At 36.6% G+C, this 14,072-nt stretch overlaps 1 pseudogene; it reads left to right on the top strand.

Moving 5' to 3' along the window:
• Positions 1–13,627, top strand: part of LOC149182911 (ABC transporter G family member 29-like) — a 30,609-nt pseudogene extending 16,982 nt beyond the window's left edge.
• The last annotated feature ends 445 nt before the right edge of the window (positions 13,628–14,072 follow it).

Raw genomic sequence — 14,072 nt, 5'->3', positions numbered from 1 at the left:
AGTTTGTTCGTACCTCCTACATGATGAACTTATACAGAGTCATCATATGCTGCCACATGGTCATCATTGAGTCGTGATTTTGTTCAAGGGAAGTTAGCTTGAGTCGGCCTCTCTGCAGTGTCCCTTGACTCATTTTTCAGTTGGCCATCCCTGATTGTCAGTGTCTTGTCTATCATCACATCAGTTATATTGGTCCTTTACTCGTGTCGGTTTGAGAAGGTCTCCATTGACTTCTTGTTGGCGGATCTTGTCCTTATCGACGATGACATCTTTCTCTGAGGACAGGCCTAGAGCCACATCTTGGCCCTTTTTTCATTATTGATAGGTCACCTTGTGCTCAACATTGATCAGTATCATGGGTCTTTGACTGAGTGGTTTCCCTTGTGTTCGACATCAAATTACATTATCACACATTGGGATTCGTGTAGTACCTTGGTTTCCATTTGACCCTATTGGTGGATACCTCACCTCTGTGTCAACTTTCATTATTGGTTGGTTCAGAGGGTTTCTGTCATTCGCTAGCCACAACTTGTGCACACCGAAAATGTGCTTTGGTCGGGTTACTACATCTTTTTCGTCCAATTCCTTCCACATTATTGGCTTGCAGGTTACACTCACGCTAGATTGATGAAGGATGCCTTAATGCCTTTCTTCTAGCGGATCTTTCCCAATCGACTACGACTCATTGCTCTGGAAAAAAGGTCTAGAGTCCATTTAGCAGTACCTTGGGGTTTGCAGTCATTAGTGGCAGATCCTTTGCTATCGACAGTGGGAAACCATCATTATCTCCTGATCGATAGATTCTTCCAAGTTCGACTTCAGATCATTTATTCACACTTATTAGATTGTACTAGGGTACCTTGACTCTGATTATCATCATCGGTGAGTAGTCTCACGTTTGTTAATGGTATACATCAATGACCGTAATCAAACAATTTCTCACATGGTCGACTTCAGCTCATTCATTCCCATTGTGTCGAAATGTACCATAGTAGTCGGTGAAGACCTCGGGTTGCATTAGCATTCATTGGTTCACTTGACAGTTGCTCCTATTGCTACTAGTTGATACCATTCCCCCTTATATGTTGCAGTCATTCATGGCAACATTCTATATGTTGGCACCCAAGTTTGCAGTGTAGTACCATATTATTCCATCAAGTTCATTTGGTACTATTGGGATCAATCTTTGTTATTAGTGATCAACTTCATCCTTCAACATCATTGGCATTCTTATATGTGATATGCAGACATGTACTTGTTTGATCATGATTAGATGATCCATTATGTATTTCTACTCTTCTATACTTGTATACTTAGTGGATCCACTTGTACTTGATATGCGGACATGCTTTACTTTCTTTGAGCATGGGTATGCCCACCTCAGACAGTGTTTCTTTCTAATCTCCTTTTGTGGCTTGGCAGGCTGAAATCTGGTGAAGTCCTTCTCAGTTTTTGACAAGTTTCCTTTCCATGTACTTAATACATTTCGGCCATCATGTACCCCTTCTGACCTCATATATTAGGGGGCATCTGTTATAGCTCCAAATCTCACCCTTGATATTTGTGATGTTGCATTTATGGCCTAGGGCAACCCCTCCTTCCAGACTTGGTCCAAATACTTAAAAAACAGTGTTTTACTCCCTGTACGCAACATTTCCCTGAGCTAAACGCGTGTGTATGTGGGTCAGTGTATACCCAACCCATCTATATGTCTTAAAACACTTAAAAATTAAATCTCCTTAATTTTAGGCAAAGATCATAGGTTTTACCTGTTGATTACCTATTAGTGCCCGTGGCCCAACTGTTCCCAACGAATTCCCAACTAAAAAACTACTTTGGGAGAAGTATAAAAAGGCTTCAATGGGAAGGCCTTAGGGAGGAGAGAGGAGAGAGAATTACTCTGCTGAGATTATCCCTGATCAGGTCTGAAGATCCTTGTGCTTCCAGCACTTCCCCCACTATAGGAAACCCTTGTTTCCTTGAGTTATGATGTCATTTCACTAGTTGAGATATCTTTGTGTGAGTCATGGAAGGAGCCTTTTGAAGACTTGGGATTGGATGGACCCAGAGGATGGTTCCGCTTGGAGCCAGCAAGAGGAAGATTTAGGTGATATCATTCCTTGCTTTTTTTTAGTTATCTGCAATAAAGAAACATTTGTCTTGTTCCCGAAATCAATCTTCTTTATGCATATGATGTTATTGTTATGGTTTACATATGAATAATTGTTTCAATGTATAATTAACCATCTTTCAATAAGTTATGAAGTTGATTTCTATATGATACTTTGTCTATATATGGCTATGCTTCTTTGAATTGGTTGTTTTGCAGGTTCAAGGATCAAGAGGAACTCCAAGAGGGTTTGGACCCTGGATGGATCTACCCAAAAAAACGACCCCCAAGTGCACCTCTCTTCACTTAGTTTGCTTGTTTAAGTATCATGGTTGTGTGGAATGCTTGTTTTTTTACTGTAGATAACCCCCGCTCTGCTAGGGTGTTGACCCAAAACCCTAGGGGACTTTGTCCCTCAACACCTATGCCTTAGTCAAATGGAGAAATTCGAATTTCCACATCACCAAGATGAATTGAGTTGCAGTTAGCAGGAGTGACATGGCCAAGTCACTTAGTTAAATCAATGAATTCGAGTTTGTGGGCTAGAAGTAGAGTTGATTGATAAGATCTAGAAATCTAGTGGAGTTATTGTCAGTTAAACTTAGTTATTTGAGCTCTAGTCATGAATAGAGTGAGTGGAGTTAATTTGACTAATAGTAATTGTTGTTAACTCAATAATCTCTCAATTAACTAATCAATTTACAAAAAATATCCCTAGTCATGTTTGTAATTTAAATTACCTAGTTGAAGTGAAGGAAAAGAGACATTGTAATTGTCAATTGTATACTAGTTGAGTGTACAGGTTTTGCATTGGAGTAGGTGACCAATTCCTTCAGGATTTGCACAAGGAAATAAGAAATTCTCCTATCTTTTAGGAGCTAATTTCCTCAAGGATTTCACAAGGAAATAGGAGGAAGGTTGATGCTTATTTTGGCTAAGTGTTGGTCAGAGAAAGTTAGAGAGAAAAAAATCAATATTGCAATGGAGGTTTAGTTTCAAGGATTGAAGTTGTGATTGTAATATATTTATATTCTCATATGATATAATCAGGGAAAATTTTAAGAACCACCCTAAATTTATATGTATAATAAATGGGTGAATCCCCATGATACATAGGAAAAATGGGAGGCGATTTCATCAATAATATAATATGTATATATATATATTTCTTGGTGAATCTCTCACCAGATCATATTATCTTGTAAATTCATGGCAAATATTTCACTGAATTATAAAATCTTGTAAGATCTTGGCAAATCTTTCACTGAATATTAAAACATTGTGAAGTCTTAGTGAATGTTTTGTTAAAGTATGAAACCATGTATGATAATAGGAAAACATATTCATTAAACTATAATATACTAACATACATGTTTGGAAAAAAGAAACATAATTTTCTCTTCCTACAAACAATGTTGCAAGTTTCAGTGGTCGTGTTTGTCAAGGTTCTTACTTTACACTCTTTCATATCCTTCTATTAGTTTTGGTAATATTCCACAACAAAGTTCTTGTATGTGTTGATCTTGACCACCAGTTTTGTGAAGGTAGGAGAGATTAATCTTTTATCTACCACTTTTGTCAAGCTATGAGAGATTAATGTTTGTACAAATTTTGTTTTACTTTTCTCCCAATTTTTGTTTCCTTGAGTGTTTCCATCACTACCTTATTGATTCCATATCAAACCAATTTCTCAAATGCCAGCCTAATTGTGACAAAGGAATTTCTTGCTTCTACAAATTTGCAGCCTCATTGTAAGGAGAAGTTGTTATATTTGCAGGGGAAATTTATAAACACTTTCATTCGCTCTCCAAGTAGTTTTTAAGCCATCGACCTTTAGGTAGTTCATCCTTCCATATGATATTTGGTCATTACACTCTTTTCTTCATGAAATATATAAGTTATGAAAGTCATTCTACCATGTCATGAAGTGTTGAATCGTTGGAATCCCATACCCATGAACCTTACCTGTGGTCTTATGATGCAATCTTTTGTTTTGATTCATTGTGTTAAAGTCACGCCCATTCAAGCAGGCTTTATGCAAGTAGGAAAATGAAACAGGGCCCCCTTACTTACTGACCTTCCTTTCTCTTACCTGAATAGTTGTATCTTAACCAACCAACAAATGGTTCCTATCTTGAATGATGGAGTTTAATAGACCAACAATGAAAGATTTATGTAACTCTGGTCCCCACCACCTGAACACCTTATGGCCCAGCACGAATGAAGGCATGTTAAGGATTTATTCATTAGTCTTTGTAAAGATCATTTCAATTCATATTCATCATGGCTTCCACTAACCACTCATGTAGGGTCACTTGTCTTGGCAATGAAAATTTATCATTAATGCTTCCCATCACTTGACCACCTTCAATCATATTCATTTCAACAAATTCATTTTGATTAGCATTTGTAAAATATGTATGTGGTTTTTGTCATCAACAACTACTATTTTTTCTTGAATTTATCCATCATATTCTTAAGTAGCATTTCCAAGTTCATCATCATCACCTAATAGATGATAACATCCTTGAGGTAGACTCAACATGTTTATAGCAACATTTTCATCTTTATCACTGGGTATTTCAAAAACTTGGCTACAGGCCTCATCATTGGTAAGAGCATCATAATTGACTAGCCAAATTCCATTGCACCTACATTCCACATTAATATTAGAGGGTGTCAAGGTCCTTTCAATAGATATGCTAGCAATTTCAAATGTTTCAAACCTTTTTACCTCTCTCCACGGGTTATTTTCCATCCAATTTATTCTCTCAAACCTTAAATAATTATTAAAATGCCCAAAGACACTTCTAGGGGTTGCAACTTATGAGTAATGTCTAAGCAGTGCCAACACTCTGTATGGCTATTGTGTTTGCCTCTATGGTTTGTAAAACTATGTTGTTGTGATGGCCATAAAAAATTAACAAGTATATGTTTGTAAGATAGACGCCTCTAGGTAAAGAGTGATAAAATGGTATAGCCAAATCATAAACAATTATTTAGTCATCCATGCATTAGGATGTGCAACCACAAATATTCCTTGCTCACAATTCTTGACATGGTTCTTCATATTTTTATTTCCCTAAAACAAATATAGCCGAGACATTGATAAACCAATTGTAATTACACAACAAAATATAACTATCCACGCTATTGCTAGGAATCACTTTGGCACATTTTCACTCATTCTCTTGGCATTTATCCACACGCCACAATTCCTTCCAACTTAGAAAGGAAACTCGCCACAATTGCATATATATTTTGTAAACTGTATGAATGATCTTTCTATGCCTTGGATAGAGTGTAATAGAACTTGGTCGGAATTGTAGGGTGTAAATCCATAGCTTTGTCTCTATTTAGGATTTCAATTGTTCATAATGCTAGCTCCTGATATATTTTCTTAACTCCTGCACACCCTGATTTCCCCAGAATCCATCTTTGAATGGAATCAAAGTGGAGCAACATTAGCCTTAAGTTGTATCAACTCTAGGTCATGGCCAATTTCAAGTATCTCCTTACACCAATCAAATATTTACTCCTTTTGTTCAATTAACACTATAATAATCTCTTTCTTATTCTTCCTTGCATGAGGTATTTAGCCAATAATGTATTGATGCTGGTGAGTTCCATATTTTCTCACTGCAACTCTAATTTTATTATTGAGGTCTACAATTTCTATTTGCTAGCATCTGAGGGGAATTCAGATCAAGAACAAAGTCTTTATCAAGCCATTCACTAACCATTAACTCAACAAAACTATAAATAAAACCAAGGTATTTTCATAGTTCATTAAATGAAGATAAGAAGCTTATTTGTAGCAACTCAATTCACAAATGAATCTTCTGAACACCTCCAAGTTAAACTATATTCAACGATGATCTCTGCTTTCTTCACTTGGTGTTCAAATGGAAAGATTATTAAGGATGTCACACAGGCTATCTATACATGTAGCAACTTCAACAAAAAACAAATACATAAATAAATAAATCATAGCGTGAATTGTGAACAACATGCACACCTGGGAAGTTGTAGGGTTGCACCATCATGAACGCCAAAGGATTTCTCATTGTCAAGCTTGTTGTGATACAAAAATTTTTATATGATGGGCATGACCTTAAAGTTTCAAAGCCCCAATTTTCTGCTTTTTTGTTGCTAGGGAACCCCCAAAACTAGTTGTGTAGTTTTGGGCATCAAATTTGCAATTGGGTTCAAATACAAGCCCATCCATACTGCTCCACTGCGCATTATGACTTGCAATGAATATGTTTTCACCTTAAACAAGAGCTATCCTCTGTGCACACTTCAAAATGTGAAAAATAATCAAATAGCTGGATGCATGTGAATCCAGAACTTGATGTATTATGGATAATTCTCTGGAAAAGGTAGAAATGAAAGACACCAAAAGCAGCACCAGTTCGAATTTGCCTCCTGCACGTTGCTGACTTGGGTTTGAATCACAGCTAAAATACATAACAATAATATCACACATGCAGGATCAACTGACTTGGGTTTGAATCACAAATGATATATAGAACAATAATATCACACATATTCTCAGATAATATATATAGCAAGAATATCACCTTGGCAAGCACCAACAAAGAAAGGCCATGGATAAGTTTTATCAATCTCCAGATTGCAACCCACCTTGGAACTTTAACCTTTGGAGTCATTTTTATGCCTTCATATAGGTATTTTATTTGATGATGTACTTGAAAAGGAGGGATCTCCTTGTCTACAAAATTTCTATTCCTTCTTTCCTATCCAAATGATTCTAGAGGAAATCACGGACAATTATCTCTGTTATTTGAGTTCTCTATCATCAAATAGTCCAACAAGGAAGCCTCTTGCCAAGTACCCTATCCTCAAATAAGGGAAGAATAACACCCCATACCTCCTGATCAAAAATACAAATGAATACCAGCATGTGGTCTATTGTTTCCCCTTCACATTTGCATAGAGTACAAATTCTAGGACCCTACCTTGCCCTATTTTATAGAACCTCTCACGTCAAAACATTATTTGTTAGGGCTAACCACATAAAAATCATGGATTTCATTGAAGATTCAACTTTCCAAATCTTCCCCACCAGAAAGCTACTACTACTGCTTCATCATCAAAGATAGCCTTGTACCGCAAGCTAGCTGTCAATAGTCATATGGCAGGATCGTTGCACCATACAACTTTATTGCGTGCAGAAGACATGGAGACAACTCTTTTCTCCTAAATGCATCCAATGTTCAGTTAAAAAAAAATAAAAAATCTTGATTTTGTACTGAGCAACAACAAAATATACATAATTTCCTTGTGATAGAGTTGCTAAGATGGAATCTTCATCTACAAACATTTACCTATTAGGATGAGAAAATGAAAATCAAATTTCTTTCTTATTCCATAGACTCCAATTGTGAGATAAAAAAAAACACATCAAGATTGTTTACCCCAACACAACAACAAGTAGCAAGACCCAACTATATAATATAAGAAAGTAGTAGGTATCCCAAAGGCCTGGAGGGGATCTAATGGAAAGAAGTGAACATTGTCAGAAGCCTTCCAAACAATATATAAATATATAAATGTAGATTTACTAGCATTTGCATCAAATGTTGCAAAGGAAACGTCATAAGGCATAAATTGAAGAGCAATGGCAACATAGAACTAGGCAAATCTAAATAAGATGGAGAAATGTAACAATCAACATATGTCCCACGTCTCACCTCCTTTAATAAAAGCTCTATCATGATGGTGCACATGCAAGCCTATACAACTTGTACAAAATTTCAGTTCAGGATTGCGTTGACAACTAAGAGCCACCTGGAAAAATTCTTTGTTTTTGTTTGAGTTAAAAATGTTTTCATGGCGTACACCCAATTTGGATACTAGTTGTTCAGAATAGCAAATTCCATTGTATTTTCCTTCATTTCCAGTATAACCAGAATCACCACTGGAATTCACATGGAAAAGGAATTCAGTCTCTATCAACTCCATTAAATGCAATACACATATTCGATATAGGTGCACAGTCTCTATCATCTCATGTTGGCAGAGGCAGTAAAAATGATTTCAATTATTGAGAAGTAAATCACTCATCTAATCCAATCTAGCACAAAATTAACACCCATGGCATCCATCAACATCATGGATTGGTTAAATTTGTAGGTATGGATCCTCCCATATTATGCTATTTCATGACACTTCACAGTTTAAAAAATTGATAGCTTCTACAAGCTGTAATCTTAGCAGCCAATCAAATTTGAAATGAATTAATACAATCAAACAGAATATGTAGCTTACATTCTATCCAAATATGATTTGTAGGCTCTGGATTCATAACCCAAAGAAATTTGCAGGTCCAAAGGAGGCTCTTTGAGAATGCTTTGATTGACTTTGTAAGTGTGTCGATATTCATTTGTTATTGTCTTAAAAATAGTTGATTCGAACATGTCAATCCTCAATTTGGGTGTCATCATGTCTCTTACATATGCAAATGGAAATTGATCCCGAGGATTGAAGATTTCTAATTCATTTAATAATAGGAAAGAAAATAGCTTTGTTGGAAGGGTGTGCTTTCTCAATATCAGTGCAGTATTAGGCACATCTGTAATGCCAACAACAACACACAAAATCAAAAAATCAGTTAAAGAGAGAACCAACCTCAAAAAAAATCTTAGATGCTATCACACTAAAACTTCACCATAATTGAGCAAAGTTGAGTTCTCATACCACTGTTGTAGGGAAGGGAGACTGAAATTGGCAACATAAACCCCATTACACAATAAGAGTAGACAAGAAAAATTGTTGTCTAGAATTATTTCACTTTGCAGATTATAGTTGGAGCCTTTATTACATCAACTGTATTCTTGAAGACTAAAATGCATTATAAGTCTCGAAACGATGCAAATATATACCTTGGAGCACTTATTTTCAGCCTCCTTGCCAACATGTTCAATGGATTTGCAGAATTGGCCATGACAATTGTCAGGCTTCCTGTGTTCTTCAAGCAACGGGATTTACTGTTCTATCCTGCATGGGCCTTCACTATTCCTACCTTTTTACTCAGAATTCCAATGTCAGTGGTGGAGGCTGGAGTTTGGGTGCTGATAACTTACTATACCATTGGGTTTTCCCCTGAAGCTAGCAGGTAGTATCTGCAAATCAATCATTTATCAAAACTATCTCCTTTAGTTATGGAAGCTTAATATTTTCATTACATTTTCTCCTTTTAAAAGACATCCATATTTCTACCCTAGTAGGTTCTTTCGACAATTTCTTGTTATCTTCCTAGTTCATCAGAAGGCATCGTCCTTATTCCGTCTTATGGCAATAATTTTCAGGACAATGATCTTAGCTAATACTAGAGGCTTTATAGCTCTTCTACTTTTATTCATGCTTGGAGGATTTATTCTCCCTAGAGGTTAGAATTTTTATTTATTTCAAATTCATGGGCATTTAATCTCTCCAAGAAATATTTAAGACTGAAATCTAGAAAATCTTGTTAAACAAGACAGGCTTTACTTGTCACTAGAACCATATGCTAGGCTTCTAGTTTGAAACAATAAAGTATAAGTTTACAGTAAGATTGACAATTGATTTTTGTGCCAGAGAACATCCCGAAATGGTGGATATGGGGCTACTGGTGTTCCCCTTTGATGTATTCAGAAAATGTAATTTCAGTGAATGAGATGCTTTCTCCTAGATGGATGATAGTAAGGCTTTAACCTTTTAATGCTTTAAGAATTCCATGAAAGATTGTGGAAAAGATGGAAATAATCTAGCTTGAGTTTCCTTGAAGAATATTTTTAACTATGAAGAGAATTTCAAATCCTTTCATGAAAGTAACTAGTGTCAAGGAACCATGTTGGCCTCTCAGAGTGTAGAGAATACCACAAATTTGGGTGTTTCTGCCATGAAGAGTTGTAACATCTTTCCACAAGCATATTGGTACTGGCTAGGAGTTGCTGCTCTATTAGGATTTTCATTCCTCTTCAATGTGCTTTTTACTTTAGAAAAATGTGAGTTGCTTCTCTAGAACAATATATGTTGTTCTCTCTGTGTTCATCCTTTTTTAACCAAATTCTTTCATATATGAAATGACCTGGAATTTGTTTGTGCATAGCTCTTGGGAAACCTCAAGCTGTCATATCCAAAGAAGAACTTGGAAAAGTACAATCCCAAGAGAATGGTAACAAGCAAGGACATAATAGAAAGTCATCAAGATCAAGGAGAGGATCTTCTGTAGACAACAATAATGCCTGTAAGACAACTTTTAACCTAGTCCGGTTTAGATTTTCATGACCAGATTAAGGGTAATAGATGGAGCTTGAACTCCATGATTTTGAGTTATATAACAAAGTCTCCATTTCTTCGTTATGCAGATGATATTCAGATCAAAGGAATGAGCAACCAATCAACTAATCTAGAAGGCAATGATCAGTTGGGTTTGGAGGTTGCAACAGGAGTTCTTCCGAAGCGAGGAATGATTCTTCCATTCAAAACACTAGCCATGTCTTTTGAAGATGTCAATTACTTTGTTGATATTCCCCTATATGAATTTTAGCCCTAAGACTGTTCTATTATGTGATTCAGCTATTACCAATTTTTGTGGCTTCTCTTACCTGAAAAGTTTGGCTGAAAAATTCCAATTTTCTCTGCAGGAAATGAAAGATCAAGGAGTGATTGGGGATTGGCTTCAATTGCTCCGGGATGTTATAGGGGCATTCAGACTTGGTGTTCTTATAGCTTTTATGGGTGTTAGTGGTGCTAGGAAGACAACTCTCATGGATGTCTTAGCTGGAAGAAAGACTGGAGGATACATTGAGGGTGATATCTGAATCTCTGGATTTCCCAATAAGCATGAAACATTTGCTCAGATTTCTAGTTATTTTCAACAGAATGATATACATTCTCCATAGATTACTGTTAGAGAATCCTTGTTATATTCAACATTTCTCCATCTTCCAAAGGATGTTGACAAAGAAACCAGAATTGTAAGTCTACAACTATGATTTTCTCTTGTCTAATAGTGTTTTGTTTTGCCATTATGAAAAATTGTCATGTTACTGATTTGCAATAAATTCCTATTTGTAGGCCTTTGTTGATGAGGTCACCGAACTTGTGGAATTAGAAAATTTAAGGGATGCACTGGTAGGCTTTCTAGGTATATCTGGATTGTCAACTGAACAAAGGAAAAGGTTAACAATAGTTGTGGAGCTTGTTGCAAATCCTTCTATAATTTTCATGGATGAGCCCACCTCTGGTTTAGATGCTAGAGTAGCTGCAATTGTGATGCGAACTGTGCTTAATATAGTAGACACTGGAAGGATTGTTGTGTGTACCATTCATCAGCCTAACATTGACATCTTTGAAACTTTTGATGAGGTAAACCAAGGTTTATGTGCTTAAATAACTTATAACGTTTGTTTAAAATTTTAGTATTGATTTCTGACTTACAATGATGGGTTTCGATGTTGTTGATGAAAATAGGAGGGAAAGTCATTTTCTTTCGGCCACTAGGCCGGAATTCTCACAAGGTTGTTGAATAATTTGAGGTAACAACTTGGGAGATTGTTGTAGTCCTGAATAAAGAAATACTTTTGAATAGAGCACTACTTCTATACAGCTCAAATGTGAGTTGATATTCTTATTTTCATCCCAAAAAACTACAGGCTAATCCAGGCATACCAAATATAAAAGATAAATACAACCCAGCCACATGGATGTTGGAAATTAGCTCTGTCGCTACCGAACATGGGGATAGACTTTTCATAGAATTACAAGAAATCTTCCCTCTATAAGTAAGCATTATAGTTATTAGTATACCCCCCAGATTCTCTATGCATATGATACCCTGCATTACAAGAAGCCTACAGGACACAAGGTTATCAACTTCTTAATCACGTTCTAACATTTTCTCCTCTTTTTGGAAATAAAGGCAGAACAAAGCATTGGTAACAAAGCTGAAGTCTCCGCCCCCAGAAGCAACAGATCTTTACTTTGCAACCCAGTATTCACAAGAATTCTTTGGACAGTTCAATTGTTGTTTGTGGAAGAAATGGTGGACTTATTGGCGAGCCCTAACTATAATGATGTTAGATAATCCTTTACACTTGTTTGTGCTCTGCTCCTTGGAACAATCTTTTGGAAGGTCGGCACAAAATAGTATGTACCTGAGATTTAACTCCGCAAGATAGATTAATGGCCAAAGTATCAAGTTATTTGGATTGAAAAAGCACAAAAATGGTTACTGCTCTTATTTTGTATGTTATACTCTTGCTCTTCTTCAAAACTAATAACTAGCTTTGACTGCATATCAGGGACAACAACAATGATCTTTTTATTGTGGCGGGGACCTTGTATGGGGAGTTAACAACTGTTCAAATGTGCAACCTGTCATTGCAGTAGAGAGAACTGTGTTCTACAGAGAAAAGGCTGCAAGAATGTACTCTGTATTGCCTTATGCTCTGGCTCAGGTTAGTCATATTTCATTGTTTCAATTTATTCTCTATCATACTGTCCACATTCAAACTCTTTATTATCTGAAGATTGCCCATAAAGCACAATATGGGCCACTGGAATTTCCAATTCAGGAGAAAGATTTGGGATCAATGTGCCAGCATCTTTCCACTAGCTCGTATTAGGAAGGAATGGTGCTTCTAAATTATAGGGTACCATTTGGATTTGGGTATGACCCAATTCCAAGTTTGGAGTTGTCCACTGTGTTAACACCTTCAAGCTGCATTCTAGAAACTATTCAATTCTCCTATTCCTATGAATTTGTCACATTTTTTTAGTCACATAGTTAGATCAGATTGACAAACTTTAACATGTGGTGATCTAGCTTCCATACATACTTGGCCAGACAATTATGTACACTCTTATTGTCTACAGTATGGTCCATTTCGATTGGACAACTAAGAAGTTTGTTTGGTTGTTCTTCCTGAACTACTTCACATTTCTCTATTTCACCTATTATGGGATGATGACAGTATCCATAACTCCAAACCAACAAGTGGCTTCAATAGTAGCTGCAGCTTTCTACTCTGTTTTCAATCTGTTTTCAGGATTCGTCATTCCTAAACCAGTATGCAACCTGTTTCTTTCAACTAAACCTTATTATCCCATATAACTAGGAAATAACATCACATATATCTATTTTCATTTTGAGCAAGTGAAGCTAATAGAACAACTTACTATCACTGGTTCATCTTAGTAATCATCTTGTCATGATGGGTTTCTGGATGTATGCAGAGAATCCCAAAATGGTGGATCTAGTACTACTGGATATGCCCGTTTGCCTGGAGCATCTATGGTCTCATTGTATCGCAGTATGGAGACGTTACAGACCCTTTGGAAGTATTGGGTGAGGGAACGAAACCACTGAATAAGTTCGTGGAGGATTACTTTGGATACAGGCATGATTTCTTGGGTGCAGCAGCTGGAGCCCTGGTCAGATTCTCAGTTTTCTTTGCATTTATATTTGTGTTGGGCATCAAGGTATTAAACTTCCAACGAAGGTGAAAGGCAAGGCAGAGGCATTACAAAATCCAGAACCCTGGGATTGGGCCATTTGAGTTTTGAGTTGTTTGCCTCTCATTGGATTCATGAGAAACCTAACTATCTTGAGGGCAAGCTCCCTATGGTATCTCCTATCGACATTGTGAAGCAGTAGTGGCTTGGCTGTGGAAAGTTGAAGCGTCTTCATTTACTGCGTCGCTTTTATGATATCATACAATGTGTAATAATGCCATTCATTATGGTACATAGTGTAGAATTAGACTCTTCAAGATCGATTTTCATTTCATGAATGTGAAAGAGTCTGAATAATTTGTAGAGGAAGGCACATGTCAAATATCATCAATTGTGGCTTGTATTATGTTTTGAAGGATTAGTGTCATGCCCCTACACCTGCGGTAGTCTTCCAACCGCTTATAGCGAGGTGCGGCACCACCGAACGCTTTCTTTT

This window comes from Pinus tabuliformis, chromosome 3_2, assembly GCF_031772625.1.
Source record: "Pinus tabuliformis cultivar Carrire ecotype Pingquan chromosome 3_2, CPIR1, whole genome shotgun sequence".
In the NCBI taxonomy this organism is placed as follows: Eukaryota; Viridiplantae; Streptophyta; class Pinopsida; order Pinales; family Pinaceae; genus Pinus; species Pinus tabuliformis.
Note: the sequence above shows the minus strand (reverse complement) of the source record. Positions and strands in the feature narration are given on the sequence as shown.